We start from the raw sequence: 13,804 nt of genomic DNA, 5'->3' as shown, positions 1-13,804 counted from the left end.
TTTAAGGGAAATATCCTCTTAATGTGCCCCGTTGAAATTAGGCATTAAGAAACCTTAGGTAATAGATTTTTACAAATTACTAGACCTAGTAGTTCGGTTTTGTGTTGATGTCTCAATCAACCAGGCAGTCTCTCAAGTTTGCTCTTTTATAAATATAGATCTGTGTAATATTTCACTTTTAATGTTTAGAACAATCACTATTATGTCATGCATATTTTGAAAATGCCCACGGGAGTGAAGCCTTGGACAAAAGTATAGTATTAAAATAAATATATTTTAGCCACATCTGCAGATTCCGCTCCATATCCTTCTAAGTCGAGATTTTGCTGTCATCCTTCGTCTATCCCTCTTAGGAGGTCGCGGTGATATATCTATGACAAAGCTCTTAAACCCCTTACTTTAGGTCATATAATTCATCCTTCAAACGCCTTGAACTGTCAACATATTTGTCATTTGTTTAATAATATTCAGGCTTAGGGTTATTTGGATGGATTATTCATAACCTATAATAGATATTGTGATTGTATGCACTGTCGCCCTGGAAGCGGCAGTAAACTAAGTTTTAAGTAATTTATTTGACGTGAACCAATGTTGTGAAACCGAAAGATTTGACAATTATTAAGCGATATGATAGTATCCTATAATAATGAATTAAAATTTTGAATTTGAATTTGTGTAAATCGTCATTTAAGATGTATGCGTGCCAATGGTCTGAAAACTAAAGGCGCCGCAGATCGGAGAAAGTGGAAAGAAAAATGTAGAAAAGTGGACCCTAGGCCCCAAAACACGCAGACGCATAATAAATACGCAGAGATGTAAGAGAGAGAGCATATTGTCTAAATATATTAAAGAAGATATTGACTGACTGATCAACTTAAACCTTGAAAAGAAAGAAAGATTTGAAATTTGAATATATACCCCTAGACCTCCAAATGCATTATGATCTCAAAGTGCTTTGTGATAAATTCAAAGCCAAACAAACCTTAACAAAAACACACATATCATGGCTTTATTCCTTACGGAGTAGACAGAGTCAGTATTACCCACGTAGACCTTTTGCACGAAGCTACTCCCGCATGACCTTGAAACCTTTGCAGGGAAACCTAATCCTTTTTGGATCAAGGATTTGAAACTATGCAATGTTCATCATACGAGTACCTTCATTCGCTAACTTTGACCTTTCAACCACAAAATACCAAGAGTAGGTGTGAACCGTATTAAGCAGAATCAATTATTATTCGATTAATTTACATATTTTTAGCGACGGGTTGGCCATTATTAAATTCCATTAATTCTCTCCAACTTTTTCAATCCCTTCGTAGTCCATTATGTCGCCTTATTTAAAAGTTTCTACTGTCCCGTGGATGTTGTGAAAGGCGACTAAGGGATAGGCTAATAAACTTGAGTTTCTTCTTTTAGGCGATGGGCTAGCGACCTGTCACTATTTGAATCTCAATTCTATCACTAAGCCTAACAGCTGAACGTGGCCTGTCAGTCTTTCAAGACTGCTGGTTCTGTCTGCCCCTCAAGGGATTTAGACGTAACGAATATTAATATGAATTTGTGACTGTAATAAACGCACTACCCATATAGTTTTGTATACCTGATATAAAAGATTTATTGTTACTGGTATACATGATAGAAAGTCATAGAATAAATGTAAAAGATTGAAGAAATGAAATGATGTATTTATATTTGTAATTATTTTTATTTTAGGAAGTTCCCGGATATAGTCTAGTGTTTAAAAAACATTCAAGCAGCGATTACTAAAACTCTGTTTTCACAATATTTTTGAGGAAATGATGGATGACAGTGAAAGAATTTTTCAATCTTCTCTGTTATGAAGTTTCATCAATCAAAGTAGGTAATCAAATCAAAATGGTCTATATCCCTTGAGAGGTAGACAGAGACTGAGAGGCCATTTTTAGCTGTTTTGCTTAGTGATGAAATTGAAATTCAAATAATGACCGGTTGCTAGCAGATCGCATTCGCATTCAAATTCAAAGAATACTTCCCTTAGTCGCTTTTTACAACACGCATTGGAAGATATGGAGAGGTAGATAACGTTTTGGAAACCACACGGCACGGCTTAGTTAGTTAGTTAGTTTCTATGTTACAATAAACGCACATACTATATTAATTCTTTACAACTTATGGCGTAGACAGAATCACCAATAATCTTTAGACATTATGAGGTACTGAAAGGTTGCTTCTTAAAAAGTTGTTTACATTTTCTATTTTTTAAATATTTAATTAAACTTCTTTTGACATTTTCTAATGAGTTTTTAAATAAAACAAATTCAGGAGGGCAAAGTTGCGGCAATAGTTTAGTAAGAAATAAATATGAATATCTAAAGGAAAAGAGACTGAGATGCTTACTAATATTAAAAATGCGAAAGTAAGTTTGTTTGTTGTCTTTTCACGCGTTATCTCCTGAACAAATTTTCATGAAATTTTGCATATATTAATTAAGAGTTTGGGAAAGGCATAGGCTACCTTTCATGCCGGTGAAAAAAAGTTCCCGTGGGATTTGCGAAAAACCTATATTCTTTCTTTGGTGGTGCTAAATTCGTGCGCGCGAAGCCGCGGGAAAATCTATTTGAAAATAAAAATTAAAAATATATAAAAAAAATTGCCATGTATGAATGAGCTGTGGTAATAGTCTTTTTAATTTTAAAATGCTTTTTGTACGTCATACTAAGATGCAGAAGGAATAATAAATTCCACTAATTAGTCCTCAGACTGAGTTAAAATTCGGTTAAAAATGTGTTTTATTACCACTAGAGACTCTGTAATCAAGTCCAGCAAATAATGTGTTGCTGAAAGAAATAAGAAAATATAAAACACATATCTCTTCCCTTTCCTTTTAGAAATAGTTGTGGGGTTGATGTTGTTGAAGAAAATGCTGCAGTGCAGTTTGTAACCGCTTTTTCTGCCCTGACGCTTTGGAAACGGCAGTAGACTTAGTTTAATTTATTTATTTGACGTCAACCAATGTTGTGAAACCAAAAGCTAAGGCAATTTATTGAGTGTATGAAGTGACTCATGATTATGAATATTTTTTTTTTTAATTTGATATTGAAAGACACTTTAGACTTGCCACGATTCTTTTATTTATCCATTTATTTCATGAAAGCTTATGAATATCATAATATTTCATTTTCAGTTATTACTTCACGCGATATTAACTAAAGTATTGTTTAAATTTTGCGTATAATATATAATTAAGAGTCTGGAGAATGACATAAGGTACTTTTCATCCCGGTAAAAACTAAAGCTCTTATGCGATTTGTGTAAAACCTTAATATTATTATTTTGTAGGTGGCGCATTTTCAAGCCGGCAAAGTTGCGGTAAGACTTAGTATTTTAACACCGCAAAAATACTTCTGGACTTACAGCGTGGACTTGAAGTGAGGTTTCAAAACAAAAGGACTTTGAGTAAGTTTGCTTTGTGGGCGTAACAGGGAATTATACCCGCGACCTTTCCTCATTTGGTACACATTTACAAAACCTATCGAATTTTCGTACATCTTACAAAGGTCATTATGTGTGTGTATTGGAAAATTAATGGAATTCGCTTTTGTACAGTTTGCTCTACGCCCCTTGAGATTGCCTTTTGTTTGTGTTTCATACTGTACCGTATGAAGTAATTGTATTAAATTATATAAGGGACCTTAGATGGAGTTAAATTATGAAGTTGAAGAATGTAAGGCAACAATATTTTGAAATATTTGTACGTAAAACATGTCGTGGGTCAACACACATAAAAATCACGCCTCTTTCCCGGTGGGGTAGGCAGAGATTACATCTTTCCGCTTGTCACGACCCTTGCATAGTTTTATCGTTTCATCCACAGAATGCAATTTTTTCAAGCATACAAAAGAAGTACTTACTTTTTTCTTTAACATAAAATAGTGTACAATGGTTCTATTTTTATAACTTACTCTGTGGGAGCACCCGCTAATATTATAGGACCTAGACATGAATTGGTCTAGATTTATAGGCTCAATTTGTTCCTCAGCGGGGATCCTAACTTTTGAAGAGAAATAAATGTTACGATAAAAGTTATAACAATCTGCCTTATTTTGAAATATCCACGAGGAAACCGAGATATATCACATACACACACACACGCGCGTACGTCTTTATCCCTTTTGGGGTCGACAGAGCCAAAAGAACAAGAAACTTAGACGGATGACAAGTGATAATAGGAGAAAATAAATTGTAAGTAAGATTACCACTACTAAGTCTCGGTCACTCAAGGAAAAGGTTTTCGAGCTTTAGATATTTCAGTCATTCAGTAAATAATAAACCTTAGACTCATCTTCCAAACACCTAAATTGTGTGTGTCAATAATTCCAAAAGGCAGTCAAGAAAGGAATAACACCCTAATAATGTTAACTGTAAAAAGTTGGTTGCAAATGCACTGCAAATAATAAGGTTGACTGGAAGAGGTTGCTTTAATGATACGTCGGCTGTATAACTTTTTCTTTTGTGCTGTAATATAATTATGTATTATCCTCATGGTGTAAATAAAATGTTTAATCTATCTTCCCACCTACATTTGTATCCATTAAAGGATCCTTACCGATTACATTTACGGTTCAGTGTGCTTCGGCGTTAAATCAATTATTCGTGCTGTGATTTGCATCAAAATTACACTGGAATGTTCACACAGGGATGGTAAACATTAGGCTTTGGACTATGATAAGGGCACTACTTATTTCTAGAGAAATTTCATCATGAATAGGCAGTTTAATCCACTGAATGTTCGCAAATCATAGAAAAAAATTATTACACAGCTCATTATACATTTCTGAAACCAAACGCAGTAAGAAAATTGTCAAGTCCGTGTGTCAGTTACCATTATTTTCACACAAAGACACCCTGAAATGATAGAACATTGGCCGTGATTTTTAAAAGTAAAGAAAATTACGTTAAAACTAAAGTCTTGAACTATATGCATACTCACAGCATTTTCACTAAGACGTTACAAGCAGACTTCGTAATACTGACGCAAATAAAACTTGTTGATGTAGTTATAACCAGCTTCTGCTTGTGACTTTTCTCTGATTAACAACCTAAGAAAGCCTAATTAAAGAACTATATAAATATCCACGGCCTCTATGGCGCAGCGGAAGTATGCTTGCCTGTGACACCGGAGGTCCCGGGTTCGAATCCCGGCCAGGGCTTGATGAGATAAGAACTTTTTCTGATTGGCCTGGGTCTTGGATGTTTATCTATATAATTATTTATTATAAAATATAAACACAAGTTTCGAATTTACTTCGAGGCTAACTCAATCTGTGTAATTTGTCCCGTATATATATCCATGAAAGTGTATCTTTTCCAATTAGATTAACGGTTCAGTGTGATTTATCGTTAAATCAATTATTCGTGCTCTGATTTGCAACGCCCAAATGTTACACAGGGTTGGTAAACATTTGAACTTTGACCAGGCAATTTCGTCTTCTGCCCGAAATAGTATTAGTAGTATTTCACTGAAAAATACTTCACATACACTAGTATTGCACTGAAAAGTACTTTTTATACTGATGTATTTCACTGAAAAGTACTTTATATACTGTAGCATTTAACTGAAAAGTAAATATTTTATACAAGCTTCCGCCTACAACTTCGCCGGCGTTAAATATTAGTCAAAATCATGATTGCGTTTCATAAAAAAAAAAAAAATTGAAGACACTAGCTTATGCTTGCAACTCTTTTTATTGCTAAATAATATAATATTTGAACGGATAATAGTATGAACGATAAGTTAAGAAATTGAACTCATATTTAAGTCCTTGAACCAGATTCACTGAGCAGAGAATTAAGATTATTTAAAAAACTGATAATGCATTAATTTGTCATCAGCAAGCCTAAGAAAACTGAATTAGTTATTTAGGTTGGATTATTCATCTATTTAAATATGCGGACATAAATATTAAAAAAATGAGGGTAAGTGCCGTGTATTCCCTTTCCCATGGACTTTGTAAAAGGCGACTAAAGGATAGGCTAATAAATTGGGGATTCTTTTATTAAGCGATGGCAAGCATAGTTTATTCAAGACTGTTGGATCTGTCTACCCCGCAATGGATATAAACGTTTATATCTATGTGTTTGTTTGTAAATACTTTATTGTACATAACACATTTTAAGTTATACATAGTATGACATAAAAATAAAAATTCACAACGTATTTATGTGAAATAAGGTAAATATAGTTCCGGACGCCCATTAGCGGACGCACCGATCAAATAGACGAAGCTTTATGGACCATTAAATAAACCCGATAGTACGATAAATTACAAACTAGCCTAATAGAGTTATTGCATACATTGGCTTTTTAAAGTTAAAAGTTTTAAGTTAAAAACTTGTGTATTTTTGTTTTCATTGTTAAATTGACACCGATTTATTTATCTGTTTGCTATTTTCTAAAATTTGACTGGTAGATCATTATCTATTAGCGTATTCTACCTTTGAGGCGAAAATATATTTTAAATATGTAAATAAATTAAAATAATTTTAGTTCATTTTTTAAGTTATTGCTACTCCATCTCTTTCCCATGGATGTCGTAAAAGGCGACTAAAGGATTGGCTTACAAACTTGGAATTCTTCTTTTAGGCGGCGGGCTAGCAATTTGTAACTATTTGAATCTATAATTCTATCATAAGCCCCTATCTACCTCGCAAGGGTTATAAACGCGCATTATTATACAAATGTATGTAAGTATGCAGGCGACTCTTAAAGATAACATGACAGAAGAACACCCTAATATTTTATCTAGATAAAAGCATATTAAAACAATGGATATTGAGCCTAAAATAGTCATATTCTATTTGTTGTTAGGGTTAGACGAACCTAAAACAATTGTTTTCAATAACTTGTTTACTTCTTTGTTAGCGACATGACTAAATGTATTCATGCAACGCCTCTCCTCTAAGCTAGGCTGCCAAGGGCAGACTGATATATATAATGTTACTAGCTGTCCCGGCAAACTTTGTTTTGCCATATAAATAATATCTAGTTAAAAAATGTTACGTGTGGACAACCCTTATCACGGGGTATGAAAAATAGATGTTGGCCGATTCTCAGACCTACTCAATATGCTCACAAAATTTCATGAGAATTGGTCAAGCCGTTCCGGAGGAAACGAACATTGTGACACGAGAATTTTATATAATATACATACATACACATATACACACTATTTGAATCTCAATTCTATCATTAAGCCTTACCGCTGAACGTGGTCTGTCAATCTTAAAAGACCGGCTCTGTCTACCCCGCAAGGGATATAGACGTGATTATAATATACTAATGAATGATTATAATATACTAATGAATATAAGAAATGAATGAATGAAATCAAGGAAAAAAATACAACTAGAACATAGCCTAATGAGAAACATTGTACAAGGGTAATAAATAGTAATTTCTAAAGAATTTCTTTCCGAGAACCAGTAATTTTTGTTGTAAGTATTGAGAGATGTACTATGTTATAATTTAAGAACAATCCCTCCAAAACTCTTGTTTCATTTTACTCTTAATTTTAACCTCCAAGTTCTTTAACGTTCATGAAGTAAAAAAAGAATGAAAACAAAACAATGACTTCAAAGGATTTGTTCTACTTTTGACTCATTATTTTCACAACTCTGATTTAATGTGACTTGCGGAGAAATCTTTGATTAATTTTGCCGTTCATTGTAATCAAGCCGTTTCTTATTTTTTTGTTTTGTTGTGATTCGTAACAAAATAACTGTTCGTTATCAAAGAATTTCGTAGAATTATAATGGGTACCATGAATACTGTTTGCCTTAGTCGCGCCGGTAGTGAATTAATTGTATGGAAATCTGAAATGTTCTAGAAATATTTTTTTTTGTCGTAATGGTAATAGAAGAAAATTGGCAGAATTGAAAATCAGTCTACCTAGTATAGTAGCTAATTTTAGTTTCCGAAACTGTTGGCTCTGTCTACCCCTTTATGCTTAGTATATGTGTGCAGTTAAGATTTAATGGAGTGGTTAAGTACTTATAACACATAGTGTTTGAATTATTTTCAGTATATTTAAAAATGAAAAAAAAGAAACAAATCATTCTGGCTCTATAGAGTTAGTAGTCCTGATAGATCGTTAATTTTAATTTAATTCACCTATCAATTAAATAAATGTTTGTTTGTTAAATTAGAAAGAAAAGGAAATAATTTATTTTCAAAATATAACCTATCTTTTTAAATTAATAGGCGCATCCAGAATTATTTTAAAATTTTAAATCTCTGTTCTATTAAAATTTGTTGTCAAAACGCAGTAACATTTTTTTTAAACTTATATTTCTCTACAATTCTTGAAGATGTTTGAACTTTTTTATGTGGAACCATAAAATATAATTAATTATATCTTACCTTTTTGTTCAATATTTTAACGTTCCAATCAACTTCACGAACACTCAAAAACCCAGTTTAAAATCCCTAAACGAAGGTGACTTTACATAACTTTAACGTAACATTTACTCTTCAGTTCTCAAAGTCACACACTCATAAATTTTCACTACACATATAAATATTTAAATGTATCGGAACAAAATGGCCGCACTGTGAGTACGTGTCGCGCGCCCTAAAGCTTTTCTACGACTGAAGTTGGTCGGGAGCTTTCTGTAGCTTTTCAAACAAGTTTTGTTCAGAAATAAGTTTTATTTGCTGAAATTGGTAACAGGGTAGCGATTGAAAACTTGTTCGTGTGGGAAGAATTGGATTATATTATAAAAATCAGAGTTGATTCAATTTTCTTCATGATTACCGGCGCTTTGAAAAAAGGAAATGAATGGAATGGAATTCGCTTATTGATTAAAATACAATTAATTCTACTTTTATTTTACTCTAATTAAAACAATCACAGACAGTGCCCGATTCAAAGGTATTAATTACACTAGCAAAATAGGATACCATGTTAATATCGTATGTTAAGGAATTTAGGAATTACAAACTTAGTAACGTTCCTCAGTTTTGTCGTGAAGGTAAGGCTAGACTTACGGTTAAAGATTTATTTTTATTTCTCAAAAAGAATAATTACATTTCATTCACTTACAGAGAAATAATAATACTAACTACTTACAGTAATTAATGTGACGGCGAGCTAAGTACATATACGTATATAAGTCGCAAGTTAACAATAAAAGATATTGACATAAGTTTCGAAAATAAAACAAAAATTACAAGCCATTTTATAAGTAGGGTAGATTGCCGTAGTAAGTAATACCGGCAACCGGTACGCAGCGCAGGAGTGAGGGTACTTCACGCGTTTACGCTGCTGATGTTTATTAAGGTTGCGATCATAGACGCAGGCGATTAGCGGATAAGTAGCGAGTTAATAGTAGAATGTATATTTGGTTGTTACTACTATTTTATTATTTGTGAATTTAATATAAATGTTTATAGTGTTATGTTATATATTTGACTTTATTTAATTAAGTATTTTTATTTTTCTTCATTTATCTAAATAAAGTACGTTTATTTATTACAATATTGTTTTTAAATATACCTTTATTCAATTTATTCAATTTTGATTTTCCAAGATATATGATTTTAATTTTCTTTTAAAAGTACCTAGTGAATTTGCTTCTTTTATTTCTATAGGCAGTTGGTTATACATTCTCACACCTTCAAACTGGATGTTTTTTGAACCAAATTTTGTCCTCGGGGCGCGAGATACCAAATGATTTGCATTACGCAATTTCATTCTTTGGGTTTGGCTTTTTTTTTGGAATGTTAGAACAGTATGTATTTTATTATTAAGAATTTTATAGATTAACGTGCATGTGTAGTACTTATATGTCTGGTTTATGTTCATTATTTTAGTGTCTGTATATATTTTTATGGTTGGCGTATTATAATCATAGTTAAAAAGTGTTTTAATAAATTTATTTTGTGCTCTTTGTAGTGGTTCTAAATTAGATTTTGCGGCTGTACCCCAGATTTCTATTAGGTAATCTATGTGTGGTTTTATTAATGAATTATATATAATGTATTTGATTTTACGTGGAAGACAGTTCGAAACCGCACGAACGGCACCTGACAAGGATGTCAATTTAGTCTTAATTTTATGTATATGTTGTTTAAAATCGAGGTAATGGTCCAAGATAATGCCAAGATATTTTTCGCTAGATTTTTGTTTTAGTTCATCATTATCTATTTTAAGTTTTATTATATCGTCGAGATTTTTGTTTTTTGCAGCAAATATAACGAAATTAGTTTTTTCAGTATTAATAGTGAGGAGATTCGACAAAAACCAATCGTTTAATTTGTTAAGATCTCTTTGTGCTTTTAATTTTAAAGTTTTACATGAGTGGCCATAATAAAATAAGCAAGTGTCGTCTGCATAAAGAGATATGTCAGCCTTAAGGCCCAAATTTTTTATGTCATTGACATAAATTAGAAATAAAAGAGGCCCCAAAATGGAGCCTTGAGGAATGCCGAAAGTCATTAAAGTTGGGGTACTTTGATGTTGTCCTATTTTCACTATCTGCCTACGGTTTTGGAAATATGATTTGAATATGTCGTGTGCCTTACCAGTGATACCGAGATTTGACAATTTGGCAAGAAGTAGTTTGTGGCTGATTGTATCGAACGCTTTCTTGAGATCTATGAATACACCGAGTACTATTTGTTTTTCATCGATTTTATTTTTTATTTTAGTCACAAGGTCTATTGTTGCTGAAAGTGTGTTTGATTTTGGTCTAAACCCGTATTGTTTGTTGTACAAAAAATCTTTTGATTTTAAGTATTTCTCTATTCGAGAGTAGATCACTCTTTCAAAAATCTTAGAAATGACTGGTAAGACTGAAATTGGACGGTAATTGCACGGATCTGATTTATTACCGTTCTTAAAAATTGGTGTTACTTTGGCAATTTTTAGAGACTGCGGGAAGACTCCCATTTTTAAACAATTGTTTATACTATTGGTGAGCGGGATGGCAATTATATTTTTAATGCATTTGATCATTTTGGTGCTGATACCATCTATGCCTGAACTAGTATTTGGGTCTAAGTCATTAATTATTTGAATAATTTCGTCCACGGTTGCCGGCACAAAACTTGTTAGCTCAGTCGCTTTAACTATGTTCGGTGATTGTGTATCGTTTCGGTCAACTTTTTGGTATTTGTTTGGGATTTTGCTTGCAAGTGTTGAGCCTACAGTAGAAAAATAACTATTGAAACTCTCGCAAATTACTTGCATATCCGTTATTATTTTCGAGTTCAGGATGACTTTGTCCGGTACTGCTGTATGTTTGATGTTGTTACTAGCTAATTCATGAATGGCTTTCCACATTTTTTTAGGCTTGCTCATGTGATTTTTAAAGAACTTGAAGTAGTATGTTTTTTTGGTTGTTTGAATTTTCTTATATACTCTGGCTCTAGCTTCTTTAAATTCCTGTTCTAGTTTTATGTCTTCTTTATTTGTTTTGTATCTATGCCAAATTTCATTTCGTTTGTCGATGTCTTGAATAATATCATTTTTAATCCAGTCTTGACGTGGTGGGTTTAGGTACTTAGATTTAGTGACTTTACTTGTAGATAGACATTTTAGAATACTTTCTTCCAACATTTCATATGCGCTTTCGTCTTTCCTTATATTGTGTTCTGCTGAGTCGTGTAACTTTTTATAGTTTACTGCTGTGTAATAAATTTTTTGAACAGGTTTACTATAGTGGTTTTCAACTTCTAAGTATATTTGTCGATGGTCGGACATCGATGATTCAATAAGACTAAAATTAAAATTGTTGTCTTTTAAGTTAGTGCATACATGATCAATAATCGTGTTTGTGGATTCTGTTACACGCGTGGAGTACTTCCGGTGGACTTTGTTTATTATCGTAAAGTTGTTCTCTTTTAAAATATCTTTATATTTTCGAGTTTCCTTGACTTGCTGCTTGTTACACATTATTGTAGCTTATTCATAACCTAATTATTTTCGTACATTAGTTTTTAAACTACCTACATTAGTGTTTACACTAACCGATGCTTTTCCGGTGAGGGAAAACATCGTGAGGAAACTTGCACATTCAGGTGTACAACTGGATGTATAACCATGATCTATCCAATAAAGATTTACCTGCAAAGGTTGCGGAGGTCAGATGGGAGTCGCTTCGTGTAAAAACTTGACTCACCCAATCCAGGATCCATGGTCAAAGGCATACCCCGGACTCCTCTCAAGAATGACGAGGATGCAACCGGGACTTAAGCCAGGAGTAAGAAAAAGAGTAAATTAAGAATACGCTACGAGTATATTTTTATTCCGAACAATTTCTTCGCTTCATGTTATTTGAAAGTTGCGAACGTGATATAACTTTTTGGGATTCGCTAATATCTCTAGGGATGTTTCTTGCTAAACTTAATTTCATTTTTTGGGGTTCCGTCCTCGTAAATAATATAATTAACACAATTTTTTCCCGTACTTTTCTAAGTCAGTCTGTGGTATTAAATATTCTGTTCATAATTAAATGTGTTAACACATTATAGACACATGTAATATTGTTTGTTTGTTTGTAATATCTTTGTTGCATAGAAATTTACACAGTAACAAGAAAATAATAGCTGTAAAAGAAACAAATCACATGCAAAGGCGGACTTATCCCATGAAGAGATCTCTTCCAGTCAACCGGCAAACAATTAAGGATCTAGATAATTAAGTAAAAAGAGGCAAGTCATTGTGTTTTTAGCAACAATGTAATAAATGTCGCTTCCATTGTGTAAAACATTTAATATTTGTGCTTTAAGCAAAAAAAGGAATGCTAACTTAACTCTCTTTGTCATTAAAACATGTCCTTTTGGAATATTAAATTAAACAGTATTTAGATGAAAACTATTTGGCATTATAAAGGATATAAAAAGGAGGAATTAATATTATAATTTATATATTGATATTATTATTATAAACCTGGACTGCGTAAGGATACATACATACATAAAATCACGCCTCTTTCCCGGAGAGGTAGACAGAGATATGAGTAAGGATGTGTATTTTATATATGAGTCTTATAGAGAATTTTGTGTAATCAGTACCAAAAATATTATCCCATAAACTGAAGAGGCAGCATTAACCAAAATTTTAATGCAAAGGTTGCGGAGATCAGACGGTATTTCGTCGCTTCCTGTGAAAACATGACTTAAACAAACTAGAAAATAAGTTTTAAGACTCCCCACTGTCTTCTCTCTAAAAATATAAGGGCAAAACTGAGTAAAAATAGTACATACATACATACATATTGGTCACGTCTATATCCCTTGCCAGGTAGACAAAGCCAACAGTCTTAAAAGACTGAATGGCCTCGTTCAGATATTTGGCTTAATGATAGAATTAAGATTCAAATATTGACAGGTTGCTGATGAGATGAAGTGGTCCTATTCTTTTTTGTATTGGTGCCGGGAACCACACGGAGTAAAAATAGTAAAGCAACAAATTTGAAGATGGATAAATGTGCCGAACCTCACCTAAATTTATACTTGGCTGACTTTACTGTCCTGTGTGTCCAGTTCTCCCAAACATTCGATTGGTAGGATTTTATTTTTGGACACAATATGTTTCTTTTACCTTCGGAGTGAAGCATTATCTTAGGGTGTTTTCAATAAAAAGAAGAGATTTTTTTCTTCAATTTCTTTTTTTTTCTTGCCCCATGGACGTTAATCATAGGAGTTTAAGTTATAACAAAGAATCAATACTCCTAACATACAGAATGGTCACTCACTGCGTGACCGTTCAGATGACCCGATATTTTAGTAAAGAGATTATACTTAAGATTCCTGAAGTGT

The 13,804-nt window shown here is 32.8% G+C and overlaps 1 protein-coding gene across 2 annotated transcripts in view; it reads left to right on the top strand.

Annotated features, from left to right (window-relative positions):
* Positions 1-13,804, top strand: part of LOC106142831 (uncharacterized) — a 192,320-nt gene that overhangs the window by 62,856 nt on the left and 115,660 nt on the right. For both annotated transcript variants that reach the window (XM_060945870.1, XM_060945868.1), the window contains exon 2: positions 3,322-3,351. The gene's annotated coding sequence lies outside the window, so the exon portion shown is untranslated. The remainder of the gene's footprint in view (positions 1-3,321; positions 3,352-13,804) is intronic.

Source organism: Amyelois transitella, chromosome 9 (genome assembly GCF_032362555.1).
Source record: "Amyelois transitella isolate CPQ chromosome 9, ilAmyTran1.1, whole genome shotgun sequence".
In the NCBI taxonomy this organism is placed as follows: domain Eukaryota; kingdom Metazoa; phylum Arthropoda; class Insecta; order Lepidoptera; family Pyralidae; genus Amyelois; species Amyelois transitella.
Note: the sequence above shows the minus strand (reverse complement) of the source record. Positions and strands in the feature narration are given on the sequence as shown.